The sequence below is a fragment of the Nicotiana tabacum genome, chromosome 18 (assembly GCF_000715075.1).
Source record: "Nicotiana tabacum cultivar K326 chromosome 18, ASM71507v2, whole genome shotgun sequence".
In the NCBI taxonomy this organism is placed as follows: Eukaryota; Viridiplantae; Streptophyta; class Magnoliopsida; order Solanales; family Solanaceae; genus Nicotiana; species Nicotiana tabacum.
The window spans coordinates 74,706,033-74,721,251 of NC_134097.1; positions in this window are offsets into that span (position 1 = coordinate 74,706,033).

Genomic DNA, 15,219 nt, shown 5'->3' on the forward strand with positions numbered 1-15,219 from the left:
GAAGAAATGCCTCTTGTCACGATCCAATTTCTACTATAGACTGTGATGGCGTCCAACATCGCCGCTAAACAAGCCAATCATGAACTAACCACTTAATTGCTCATTTTAATATTTTAAAAATTATTAATTTTCATTTAATAAATAATTAAATAGTAAATGAGTGCAGGAATTTAAAGCATAAACTAAACGTGAGAGTAAGATAGTGACTTAAATAATCAGAAATCATGAGTGACTACTAGAATTTCCAAAACCTTATGACACAAGTGCACAAACATCTAGTAGAATATACAAAACTTTTTAAAACTATTGTCTGAAACAGAATAGATAGAAATGATAAACATAACAAGAGAAGGCTCCGAGAGCTGCAGAACGGAGCATGAGAAACAGCTCACCACTAGGCCTCCGGGTAATGCAGATGCATGCCTGGACGAGCTCCAGATGTACCTGCCTCAAAACCTACACAATATGTACAAAAGTGCAGCGTGAGTATGTAAACAACGTGTACCCAGTAAGTATCTAGTCTAAGCTCGAAGAAGTAGTGACGAGAGGTCGACATCGACACTTATTAAAAGCCACACCACTCGACTCAAGGATCCCTGCTGTACGAAGCATACGCTGATCTTGTCAAGTAAACCCTGGGCATCCTCGCCCTCAGCACCACTGAACGTCGGAGGCTGGAGACTACCAAACCTCTCAAGACGACGATGCTCATCATCCATCATAACTGGTATTACGAACTCCTGAACTGGTGCAACCAACTAGGCTGGAGGTGCCTCCGGCGTCTATAGTCCCTACACTACCTGCTCAGGTGTGCGAGCAGCGGAGTTCTAATTGCCTCCCCCGGCCTTTGAAGTAGCTACTGCGGTAGTGGCTGTAACTGCCTGAGCCAGGCCAGTGCAAACCGATAAGATCTATGCCAAGACCTCCTAAAGACCTGGAATCACGATGGGCACAGCTGGTGCCTGAACTGGTGTTGTTGGAGCATCCATAACTGGAGCCTGATCCGGAGCTAGGGTAGTTGGTGGATCTGCAGGTGCTGCCCTCGCTACTCTGCCTCTGCCACAACCACGACCATGCCCACGGCCCCTAGTGATCTCAGCTAGTGGCACTGGTGGTCGTCTACCTCGTACAGTAGCTCGCGTCCTCACTAGGTAGAACTTCACCGAAGGTTTGAAATCCGCATCTGCGGTCAAATGGTCGCATCTGCGACTCCGCAGATACGGTTCCTATACCGCACCTGCGGTTCCTGCCTTGCCCCCTCGAAACCGCATCTGCGTCTTTCCTTCTGCATCTGCGACACTGCACCTGCGGTCCCAATTCCGCAGGTGCGGAAATACCAGAAGCAGCAGACATCAACTATCTTCTAAGTTCCAAAAATTCCCATTAGCCATCCGAAATCACCCCGAGGCCCCCGAGGCCTCAACCAAAAGCACCAACACATCCTAAAATCTCATTCAAACTTGTTCCAATCATCAAAACACCTCGAACAACACCAAAACCATCAATTCACATCGAATTCAAGCCTAAGTTTCTAAAAACTTCCAAAATACGCTTTTGATCAAAAACCCAACCAAACCAAATCCAAATGACCTAAAATTTTGCACACACATCCCAAATCACATAACGAAGCCACAAAAACTCTCTAAATTCCGTTCCGACCCTCGGATCAAACTCTCACCTATCAGCCGGAAATCGCCAAAATACTAACTTCGCCAATTCAAGCCTAATTCAACACCGGACCTCCAAAACCACTTCCGATCACACTCCTAAGTCACAAATCACCTTACGAAGCTAATCGAACCATCGGAACTCACATCCGAGCCCTCTAACTCATAAGTCAACTTCCGGTTGACTTTTCCAACTTAAACCTTCTTAAAGAGACTAAGTGTCTCATTTCTTACCAAAACCACGCCAAACGCAAACCAACCAACTCGACCACATAAAACACGGATAACGAAGCATAAAGAAGCAGAAATGGGGAAAACGGAGCGGTAACTCATGAGACGACGTGTCGGGTCGTCACAGATGGTCATGAAAATAATGTAATACTATGTATATAGACTCTCTGCTCTCTTGACTGGAAGAAGAAAATACTCAAATGAATATGAAGTCCTAATAAAGAGAATATTGTAACTTACTAATGAATATAAACCGAATGACTAAATATGTAACTTCTCTAACAACAATTAGTCTTGCAAGATACTTATTATTATTATACTGTATGCAGTAGGTTGGTTAACCTTAGATTTGAAAGAACTTGGAATTTCTCAATTTAGCTCAGTGGAATCAACTAGTAGCTTGAAATACGCGTAATTTGCGAAACTAGCAAAATAAACGTAAATTCCGGGATATGAATTTTTCTTTATGCCTCGTTATCAAATATAATTACAATATCATGCTAAAATGAAGGAAAAACTTATCCTTAATATACATGGAGTAGGAAAAACTCCGTATAATTATCTCGTTGGAAACCTTCGTGAATTGAATTTAGAACCCAAAAATCAGATTTAAGAATCTGCGCTTTTGAACTTGAGGAACGAAATTGGTTTTGGATTTGAACGAATGGATTCTATTATGTTTTTCAACGTTTTTTCTTAAAGACCAAGTGTCTTTGAAAACCTTTCCAAGAATCAGACTTTTTTAAACTAAAGTGATTACTAATCTTTTGTTCAAAAATGGAATCCAACACTCTTAAGTCTTTACTTAAGACTTACTTTCCACGTTCTTTGTCTTTTGGATAAGACTTTACAAGTCTTATTTAAGACTTATCTTCAAGACACCTATACATGAATCATCCTTCCTAGTTAGTGGCCTTGTGCCACGTGGGAGGGTAGTAGAATTTATAATTTTTATCCACTTATTAGTTAATTGAGTAATGTCCTGTTACCCGGTAATTAATCAATTACCCGCATAATTTAAAAATAGCACCAGATTACTTAAAATTCTATTTATTTCTAAATATACTTTATATATATTTTATATATTATACTACCGTGGTCATATGGTACCTTGCATGGTATTAGTTCATAATTATCGGGTATTATCGCTCGACCCGTATTTTATCCCAAATTGGCCATTTTCAACAAAACTCGTTTTTTCTAGTTCGTGCATCCTTTATCCTTCATGACACTTATTTATCACTTGTTATAAATAGCGTAAATACATTAACGTCAAGATGATATCACCCCCGAGTCTACGTCAATTAACTGAAGACGAAATTTTATCGTACGAAAAATGCGAGATGTAACATCCTTCCCCCCTTAGGAACATTCATCCTCGAATGTCTATTCTAATACTTTGGGAAAATTTTTGCCGGAGCCTCTTTCGTATATTAGACTAAAACCAACCTGTACACAGCTAGAAAACTTACTATACAAGCCACACATGGTCACTGTCTATAAATAGCAACACTTGGCTCCACACAACTGTCCATTATAAATTTTGAAAGTTAAAAATGAGAGCTTACCTGATGAACTACTGGCATGTGAGTTTATACCCTCGAGTCATATCTTCAGTTTGAAATAGGTGGGGGTATTTAGACTTCATTTCTTCCTCTGCTTCTACGTCATCTCTTCCACCTTTTTACTTCTCCATAAAACCTTCACGGATACTATCTCCTTATTTCGTAGCTTGGAGATTTGTCGGTCTATGATGGCAACCGGAATTTCCTTGTATGTCAAGTGCTCTGTAATCTGTACATCATCTGTGGGCACCACTTGGATAGGATCGCCAATGCACTTTTGTAACATAGATATGTGAAAAATCATATGAACAGACTCCAATTCCGAGGGTAATTCTAACTCATAAGCTACTTGGCCCACTCTCCGAATGATCCTATAAGGCCCAATATACCGTGGACTAAGCTTGCCTTTCTTGCCAAATCTTATCACACCTTTCATAGGTGACACCTTTTATAATACCCAGTCATTAACCCCAAACTCTAAATCTCGTCGTCGCACGTCAGAATATGACTTATGACGACTCTGAGTTGTGAACAGTCGCTCATGGATAAGCTTTACTTTTTCTATGGCCTGCTGAACCAGGTTTGGCCCATATAACCCAGATTCTCCAACATCAAACCACCCTATGGGAGATCTGCACATGGACCATTCAAAGCCTCGTACGGAGCCATCTGGATACTAGAGTGGTAACTGTTATTATATGAAAACTCGATAAGAGGCAGATGTTCATCCCAACTTCTTTTAAAATCCAGCACACATGCTCGCAACATATCCTCGAGCGTCTGAATTGTGCGCTCGGCTTGTCCATCCATTTGTGGATGAAAAGCTGTGGTGAGATTCACCTGAGTCCTTAGACCTTTCTAAAATGACCTCCAAAAATGTGATATAAACTAGGCCCCACGGTTAGATATAATAGATACGGGTACTCCGTGTAGTCGCACTATTTCCTTAATATATAATTTTGCATAATCTTCTGCTATATATGTAGATCTAACCGGTAGGAAAATGAGCTGATTTCGTGAGCCTATGACTATCACCCATATGGAATCAAACTTACGATGGGAATTAGGTAAACCCGTGATAAAGTCCATGTTTATTGCCTCCCATTTCCATTTCGGGATCTCTATAGTTCTGCATTAGCCCTCTGGGCTTCTGGTGCTCTATTTTCACCTGCTGGCAACTAGGGCATTGGGCGACATACTCAGCAATGTTCTTCTTCATATTGTTCCACCAATACACATCCTTAATGTCATGATACATCATTGTCGACCCAGGGTGAATGGAATACCATGAATAATGTGCCTCTGACATAATCCTGTCTCGTAGCCCTACTACATTTGGAACACACAAACGACCCTTGTATATGAGAACCCCACCTCCTTTGAGTTCTAACAACGGCTTCTTCTGTTGTGGAACTCGTTCTCTCAACTTGACTAACTCTAGATCCTCGTACTACCTCTCATTTACTTTAGCTATGAGAGATAATTTTGCAGTATTTTGGAGTACAACTCCTCCATTGCAAGAGTCTACTAACCGAACCCCCAAACAAGCCAATTGATTAATCTCTCTTGTTATCTTTTCTCGGCCTTTACATGTGCTAAGCTACCCATATATCGACGACTTAAGGCATCTGCTACAACATTAGCTTTCCCTGAATGGTAGAGAATGTTAACATCGTAGTCTTTTAATAACTCAAGTCACCGCCTCTGTCGCAAATTCAACTCTTTTTGCTTGAAGACATATTGTAGGCTCTTATGATCTTTGAATATATCAACATGCACACCATATAAATAATGCCGCCATATCTTAAGTGCATGGACAACTGCAGCTAACTCGAGGTCATGGATCGGATAATTCTGCTCATGCTTCCTTAACTGTCTTGAAGCATATGCAATTACTTTCCCATGTTGCATCAGGACACATCCTAACTTGACACCTGAGGCATCGCAATACATGGCATAACCATCTGGACCGTCTAGAAGTGCTAGAATTGGTGCTGAGGTCAACCTGTTCTTCAGCTCTTGGAAACTCTGCTCACAAGCATCTGTCTACTGAAACTTAGTTGCTTGATGCGTCAGCTTTGTTAATGGTGCTGAAAGAGAAGAAAAACCCTCTACAAACCTGCGATAATATCCTGCTAAGCCTAGAAAGCTACGAATCTCTGTTGGAGTGGTAGGTCTAGGCCAGGATTTCATAGCCTCAATCTTCTGAGTGTCTACCTTTATACCTCCGTTGGATACGATATGCCCCAAGAATGCTACGGGCTTTAACCAGAACTCACACTTAGAAAACTTAGCATACAATTTATTATCGCGGAGGGTTTGGAGTACTGCTCGCAGGTGATCCACATGCTCATCCTCTAAACATGAATAAACCAGAATATCATCAATAAAGACTATCATGAACAGATCCAAATATGGCCGAAATAGGCTATTCATCAAGTCCATAAATATGGCAGGTGCATTCGTCAACCCAAAGGACATAACAATGAACTCAAAGTGGCCATATCGGGTCCTAAAGGCGGTCTTGGGAATATCTTTCACCCGAACTCTCACCTGGTGGTACCCCGACCTCAAATCTATCTTTGAAAAGCATCTAGCTCCCTACAACTGATCAAACAAGTCGTCTATCCTTAGAAAGGGGTACATATTCTTAATAGTTACCTTGTTCAGTTGCCTATAGTCGATACACATCCTTAGTGAGTTGTCTTTCTTCCGTACAAAAAGTACTGGTGCACCCCAATGTGAGGTACTAGGTTTGATGAAACCTTTCTCCAGTAAATCTTTTAACTGCTCCTTTAAATCTTTTAATTTGGTAGGTGCCATTCTATATGGAGGGATGGATATTGGTTGCGTTCCAGGAAGCAAATCGATGCCAATATCAATCTCTCACTCTGGAGAAATACCTGCAAGGTCATCTGGAAATACATTTGCATACTCCTTTACTACTAGAATAGACTAAAGTGTAGGTATCTCAGCATCTGTTTCTTTAAATTGCACAATATGATAAATTCACCCTTTTGCGATCATTTTCTTCACCTTCAAATAGGAAATAAACCTGCCTCTGGGTGTCGCTGTATTACTTACCCATTCAAGGACTGGCTCACCTGAAAAATGAAATCTAGCTATCTTTGCTTGACAATCAACTGTGGCATAACAAGCTACCAATCAGTCCATGCCCATGATAGCATCGAAATCCAACATCTCTAGTTCAACTAGGTCGGTTGAGGTCTGACGACCACAAATGGATACCGTACAACCTCGGTAAATGCATCTAGCGATAATCGATTCTCCGACCAGTGTAGATACTGCAAAAGGATCACTTAGTATTTCAGGCACTATACCAAAGTTCTGCACGACAAATGGGGTAATATATGATAAAGTAGATCCTGGGTTTATCAAGGCATAAACATCGTGAGAACAAATGGTCAACATACCTGTCACAACGTCTGGTGAGGACTCTTGGTCCTGTCGATGTCACGACCCAAAAATCTATCCGAAGGAGTCGTGATGGCATTTAGTCTCTAAACTAGGTAAGCCTAATTAACTGAAATAACATTAACATTTGCCAACTTTAAATTCAATAACTCTTAACAATTTACAATTCCCAAAATCGGTGGTACAAGTCACAAGCCTTTCTAAGAGTAGTTATACAAAATAAGTACATCACTGTTCCGAAACAAAAGGGGACAAGTGGAAATAAGTAAAATTTAAGGTGACTCCGAGGACTGCGAACACTGCAACAGGTTTACCTTGAGTCTCCACCGCAACGAACAGTTACTATCGATCAAATACCTGGATCTGTATACAAAAATGTACAGAAGTGTAGTATCAGCACAACCGACCTCATGTGCTGGTAAGTGCCTAGCCTAACCTCGGCAAAGTAGTGACGAGGCTAGGACCATACTACCAAATAAACCTGTGCAATATAGCGTACAAAAATAATAGGAAGCAGATAACAATGATGACAAAAATGATCAACGAGTGATATAAATAGTAGGCAACAAGAACACCATAAATGCTTCTCAACAAAAAAAAATACAAGTGCAATCAATTAATCAAGTCCTTCAAATATAAATCTTTCGCCTATAAATCCTTCAAGTAATAATCTCTAAGATAATATGCTTTTCAATAAATATATTTCGAATATATTTCCTTCAAATAAGTATCTTTCAAATAAGCATCTTTCGAATATAATTCTTTCGAGTAAATGTCACCTTATGATGCCTCATTTCATAATCATAGATAATATAGGTCTCAACCCACTTTCATCTTTTCACGGCACCTCGTGCCCACATATTTCTGTCTCATATTGCACAACAATATTCTCATATTACTCAGTTCATAGGTTCCATAACCCAATACAATTAAGAATATTCAAGGAGCCTCATTCACTTAACATAAAGTAGAGTACAACCCCCAACCCAAATAGGAAATCAACAAGAAAAGTGAAGTTATTTTTAGAAATCATTTGATAAAGAAAATACCCTTTTCAATTAAAGTACAATATCGAATGAATCATTACCTCTAATACGAGAAATCAATAAATCAAGACATAGAAGGAATTCCCTTTTAAGTAAAGTACAACCTCAAACGGTTTCAGGAAAAATTTAGTTGAGAAATCAATTGAGTTAAAAATGTAACAATTATTGAAATTTGAAGTATTGAACATATAAAAAAATAAGGCGAGGTATTGAAAACACTATGGATTCCAACACAAAGGATCACAACAGTAAAGAGATCGAAACAGTTAATACACTTGAATTGTTAATAACAAGTAAACACATCAAACAAAAGTGCACGATATCACCCTTCGTGCTTTAACACTCTCTCACCAAAACAATATACGACATCACCATTCATGTTTTAACACTCTCTCACCAAAACAATACACGGCATCACCTTTCATGCTTTACACTCTTCCTCACCCAAGAAACAAACACAAGGCAAATAGGGTAAGGTAATCAATAACATCAAAATAAAATCAAGTAACAACAGAAAATCAGTAAATAAACTTAAAGGACAACATAACTCAATTAGAATCAGGAAAAATCAAGGACAAGTACACGACATCACCCTTCGTGCTTTTACTCTCGTCCACACCATAAGAATCAATATAAACTGCACGGCATCACCCTTCGTGCTTTTACTCTCAATATAATAGGCACGGAATGGTACATCGTGCTACACGGCATCACCCTTCGTGCTTTACACTCTTTCCTCACAAATTATACACGGCATCACCCTTCATGTTTTAACACTCTTCCTCACCCAAACAACAATCACAAGAAATAAGTGCAAGGAAATAAATAAAATCACAATAAAATCCCGACAAGGGAACAATAGTACAACAATCAAATCCCGGCAAGGGAAACAACATCAAAACAATAACATCCCGGCAAGGGAGACAATGTCATGATTCTCTCTCTCTCCTTTATTCATAACTTGAGCCAATGCTCTACAATGTTTAACAATTCAATTGTCAACTTGAGCCAATGCTCTATAATGTTGAACAATTTTATTCTTAACTAGAGTCAATGCTCTACAATGTTCAACAATTCAATTCTCAACTTGAGCCAATGCTCTATAATGTTCAACAATTCAATTGTCAGCTTGAGCCAATGCTCTATAATGTTCAACAATTTTATTCTTAACTAGAGCCAATGCTCTACAATATTCAACAATTCAATTCTCAACTTGAGTCAATGCTCTATAATGTTCAACAATTTTATTCTTAACTAGAGCCAATGCTCTACAATATTCAATAATTCAATTCTCAACTTGAGCCAATGCTCTATAATGTTCAACAATTCAACTGTCAACTTGAGCCAGTGCTCTATAATGTTCAACAATTTTATTCTTAACTAGAGCCAATGCTCTACAATATTCAACAATTCAATTCTCAACTTGAGCCAATGCTCTATAATGTTCAACAATTCTATTTTTAACTAGAGCTAATGCTCTACAATGTTCAATTAACAATAATACTTCCGCAAGTCATATTCCTAAATAGAAATTATCATATAGAGCATATACAATACGAAACGGAGTCACATTATTCAAAGTATAAAACTCACGGGCATGCTTGACACCAACGTATAGATACTCGTCACCATGCCTATACATCGTACTCAACAAATAACACATAACAAATAGGACACAACTCTTAATCCATGAAGCTAAAGTTAGACCAAACACTTACCTCGCTTTGGAACCAATTCAAAATTCCTACAAGCCTTTGCCTCGCAAATTCGTCCGAAGCTTCAAATCTAGTCATAATAACTCAATATACTCAATATAAATCATACGAATTAATTCCATATGAATTTCCTAATTGTTTTCGGATAAAATCCAAAATATATTTTAAAATTCAACAGTGGGACCCACATCATGAATCCCGGAAAAACTTACGAAATTCGAATACTCATTCCGGTACGAGTTCAACCATACAAAATTATCGAATTCTGACATTGGATTGACTTTCAAATCCTCAATTAAAGTTTTGAAAAGTTCTACCATTTTTAACCCAATCTTTACTATTTGAACTCAACCATCTTCCTATAACCTTATTGTTACAAGCATGTATAACTAATTCTCAAACATCCATGAATCATCTTACTAATTACCCATTTCTAGTTAGACTTCAAAATTGAAGAATTGGGAAAAAGAAATTCTTACCTCTTGAAGCCTTAGCAACCCCTTTGATGCGATTTCCAGGCTTGGACAAGATTTTTGATGAACGAGGAACTTGAGCTTCTTCCTCTCTCTAGATTGCTCTTCCCTCTCTCTAAAAGCACCAGAAAATCCCAAAATAACAAACCCCAAACGAGTTAAATGAAATGGGGTTCGGGTCTTAAAAAACCCGTTTTTGTACTGCCGCGGCGCATGGGGCGCCGTGGGGGATGGGGAGGCTATACAAAATATGCTCAGAAAATGTTTTCTAATGCTCTCTGGATTTCGCTACAGGCGCGCCACACGGGGCGCCGCATGGGACGCTGCGGTAGTGCGTTTCTGCGCTGCTTTGGTAATTTGGTCATAACTTCTGGTAGGAGTATCCGAATGATGAACAGTTTGAAGTGCTGGAAACTAGACTCAAAATAACTATAATTTGATAGGTTGTCCATCAAATAATTCTTTGTATATATGTAGATATGATCGTCCAAAGTGAGGTCTTGCGCGTACTCATTTGCAACTTCAGTCTATTAGGAAATTTTCCAACTTGACTTAGGCTTAGGACATTCGTTAAACCCCATATCACTTATAATATGCATCATACACTTATTATCATATCCAATTGATATCCATCATTTTATCAGTCCTCGTTTGTATACAAAATAATTAGAACACGTCAACTTTGTAATTTCGCCAAAATATGCTGAATTGCTCTGCAGAATTCTAAATCCAATTCCGATCATGTGTCTAAGTCTGAAATAATCATAAGAAGCCATTGGAACCATCAAAATTCTATTCCGGGGTTGTTTGCACAAAAGTTAAACTCCGGTCAACTCTTTTCATTCAAGCTTCCAAAACAAGAATATATTGTTCTTTCAATTAAGTCTTGAATAATTCGAAAACCAAAATCGATCGCACACGCAAGTCATAATACACGTTATGAAGATTATTGAGGTCTTAAGCCTCTGAACGGGACACTAATTCTTAAAACGACAAGTCGGGTCACTACAGTCGACCTGCTAGTGCATAGATACGATTCTGGTTACCACCTGAACTGGACCCTCTACCTCTGCCTCGACCTCTACCAGCCGAAGACTGAGAGTCGTGCCCTAAAGGATGCACAGACATAGCTAATCCTGTTGTTGAATTCGCTGGTTGCGCCATACTCCCAGAATCTCTATTTGGGCAATCTCGCATCATATGCCCTGGACGTCCACATGTATAACAAGTATCGGAAAATGCTCGGCATTTGCCCAAGTGTCCTCGACCGTAGATGGCATACCGCGGCAGAAACGGCCCTGTCTATCTCGAACCTCGTTGTCGCTGCAAACTTGACACTTGGGAGCTCTCACCTGGTCCTGATTGAATATAGCGGTCATACCTGTAACCCTGTAGTTGAGCTGGCAGAGGTCTAGGTGGTCGTTCAAAGTACTGGGGCTTGTAACTACCCTGAGACTGCTCTTGAGACCTGGCAAATCTCATCCTCCTACGCTGCCCTAACTCAGTCCTCTCTGTACTCTACGACCGACGCCTACCCCTCTCTATATTCTGAGCAAATGCCTGAATTCGCGAGATATCCATACTATCCTGTAATGCAGCGGTGGCACATGCCTCGGTCAACTCTTGAGCCAACCCTGCTATAAACCTATGGATTCTATCTGCATATTAGCAACTATGGATGGTGCATATCTAGCCAATGAGTCAAAACGGAGACTATATTCTCGAACACTCATATTGCCCTGCTTGAGGGCAAGAAACTGATCGAGTCAGGCCTGTTAGATCTCTCGTGGTAAGTACTGGTCAAGGAAGGCATCTAAAAAATTCTCCCAAATAGCAGGAGGTGCATCACGTCCCCTGGACCTTTCCCATCCCTCATACCAAAGGATGGCTATATCTCGAAGTCGAAAAGCTGCTAACTCAACTACCTCTTTCTCCGTGGCATGCATAACCCAAAAGATCCTATGAAGCCGATCTATGAAATCTTGGGGTCCTCCCTCTAATCTATCCCCGTGAACTCTGGGGGATTCAAAGCAATAAACTCTCGGACCCTTGAACTCCCAAATCCCTCAGAAGGTCCTGCACTAGAAGATGCCCTAACCTGTTGCTGGGTAGCTACCAACTGTGCCAACAAATGTACCGCACTCCTCAAGTCCTGATCTGATGGAAGCGGAGGGGGAACTGGATGTGCGGTCTCCCTAGGAATCTCCTCAGGTGGTGGAGGATCCAGTAATCACTAGGTAGGGGTCTCTCCTTGCGACTCCGATTGGTTCCCATCTGTTGGGGTACCCTGCTAGTCTCCTCACCTACTGTTGTTTCTCTCCTTTGGCTAGCCGTAGTCTTCCTAGTTACCGTCATCTGTGCATGCAAAAGCCACTACGTAAGTTTAACTCAAATTTTCTATAACTCAGTGCTACAACACGATTTAGATTTGAAAGAAGGGTAACCAACTCCTAAATGCCCTGTAGTCCCTTGGTTATATAACATGGTGCACCACACATCTATAAACAAGACCCTACTAGACACAGCTTGTAGACTCCCTAGGACATGACTGCTTTGATACCACTTTTGTCACGCTCCGAGCCCGGGGGCGAGACCAGCAACTAGTGGCTCATCTACCCTTGCGTACCACTTGCGACTAAAAAACTCTGGACATGTAATGTCATACTTTGGCTATGGGCCACATTACAAGATAATGTGCGATGCAAAATATAAAACTAAATGGAGACTAACACTGACTAATGTCAACATAAAGCTGGGCGGGCAAGGCCGTCATAATTACTACAACTGACATGCCAACAAAATATACGTACAGGGCCTACAAGCCTAACATACTACACTAACCGATAGGATATGTCTACAAGCCTCTACTGATAGATGTACTTTGATTGGAATAGAGCCCTGACCTACCCATAACCTATATACATATATACACAACATATACACCATACTGCTAGACCCGGCAACACCGACAGAAGGGGAGCTTACCGATAAAGTTTAACTCGGGCAACACCTATTAAGGAGGTCTACCCGTCTATCTTTCTGAACCTGAATGCATGAAATGCAGTGCCCCCAAAAAGGGACGTCAGTACAAAATAATGTAACGAGTATGTAAGGCAATATACTTAAGCTGAAACTGAATTGATAATATAATAACTGAAAAGAACTGGGAGTCAAGAACATCTGAAGATATGCTCATCTGCTGATACTGACTCAACTCTTTCAATATAGTGAGTAAAATAGTTGTCCGGCCCTATTATGCAGAATATATATATATATATATATATATATATATATATATATATATATATATATATATATATGCTCTGCCGTAGTAGGCTCGCTCATAAGTGCTCGGCTATACTAGGCTCTGTATCTCGACCAACTGGGCTCCCTCATAGGCGCTCGACCACAGCAGGCTCGGTATATAACTTATCATCTGATCAGAGGTTGCGCAATAGGGGCCTTCCCACTGATTATAGCTCGATGGTAATGAAAATAATATAATACTGTGTATATAGACTCTTTGCTCTCTTGACTGGAAGAAGAAAATACTCAAATGAATATGAAGTCCTGATAAAGAGAATATTGTAACTTACTAATGAATATAAACCGAATGACCAAATATGTAACTTCTCTAACAAAAATTAGTCTTGCGGAATACCTATTATTCTTATACTGTATACAGTAGGTTAACCTTATATTTGAAAGAATTTGGAATTTCTCAATTTAGCTCAGTGGAATCAACTAGTAGCTTGAAATACACGTAATTTTCGAAACTAGCAAAATATACGTAAATTTCGGGATATGAATTTTTTTATGCCTCGTTATCAAACTTGTGTAATTACGATATCATGCTAAAATGAAGGAAAAGTTTAGCCTTAGCATACCTGGAATAGGAATAACTACGTATAATTATCCCGTTGGAAACCTTCATGGATTGAATTTAGAACCCAAAAATCGAATTTAAGTATCTACGCTTTTGAACTTGAGGAACGAAATTGGTTTTGGATTTGAACGAATTGATTCTGTTCTGTTCTTCAATGTTTTTTCTTAAAGACCAAGTGTCTTTGAAACCTTTTCAAGAATCAGACTTTTTTAAACAAAAGTGATTACTAATATTTTGTTCAAAAATGGAATCCAACACTCTTAAGTCTTTACTTAAGACTTACTTTCCACGTTCTTTGTCTTCTGGATAAGACTTTACAAGTCTTATTTAAGACTTATCTTCAAGACACCTATACATAAATCATCTTTCCTAATTAGTGGCCTTGTGCCACGTGGGAGGATGATAGAATTTATAATTTTTATCCACTTATTAGTTAACTGGGTAATGTCCTATTACCCGGTAATTAATCAATTACTCGCATAATTTATAAATTTTGCAAAATTACTTAAAATTCTATTTATTTCTAAAAATACTTCATATATATTTTATATATTATACTACCATGGTCACATGGTACCTTGCATGGTACTAGTTCATAATTATCGGGTATTATCGTTCGACCCGTATTTTATTCCAAATTGTCCACTTTCAACGAAACTCGTTTTCTTTAATTCGTGTACCCCTTTATCCTTCATGGAACTTATTTATCGCTTGTTATAAATAGCTTAATACACTAACGTCAAGATGATCTCACCTCCGAGTCTACGCCAATTAACTGAAGACGAAATTTTAACGTATGAAAAACGCGAGATGTAACACTAACTGCCGCTACGACCCATCATTATTAATTATATATCACCACCCATGTCATGACCCAAAATCCAACTAGTTGCGATGGCACCTAATCCAACCCTCTAGATAAGCCAATTAATAACTATCCAATTTTAATGAAGTTTAATAAGACAAATAAGTAAAAGAAAATATATGAATCTGATACATTTCCCAAGGACTAGTAGTACAAATCATGAGCTTCTAAGATTTAGAGTTACCAAAGATAGTGTGAAATAAATACACCATCTGTCCGAATGTACATAAACAGATTTTTCATAAGTCTAGAGCTACCATGAATAAGAGGCAGTTGTAACTGGAACGATGATATGTCTTTAACGCTAGCTCCCGTCATACATAGCAACATCAGCAT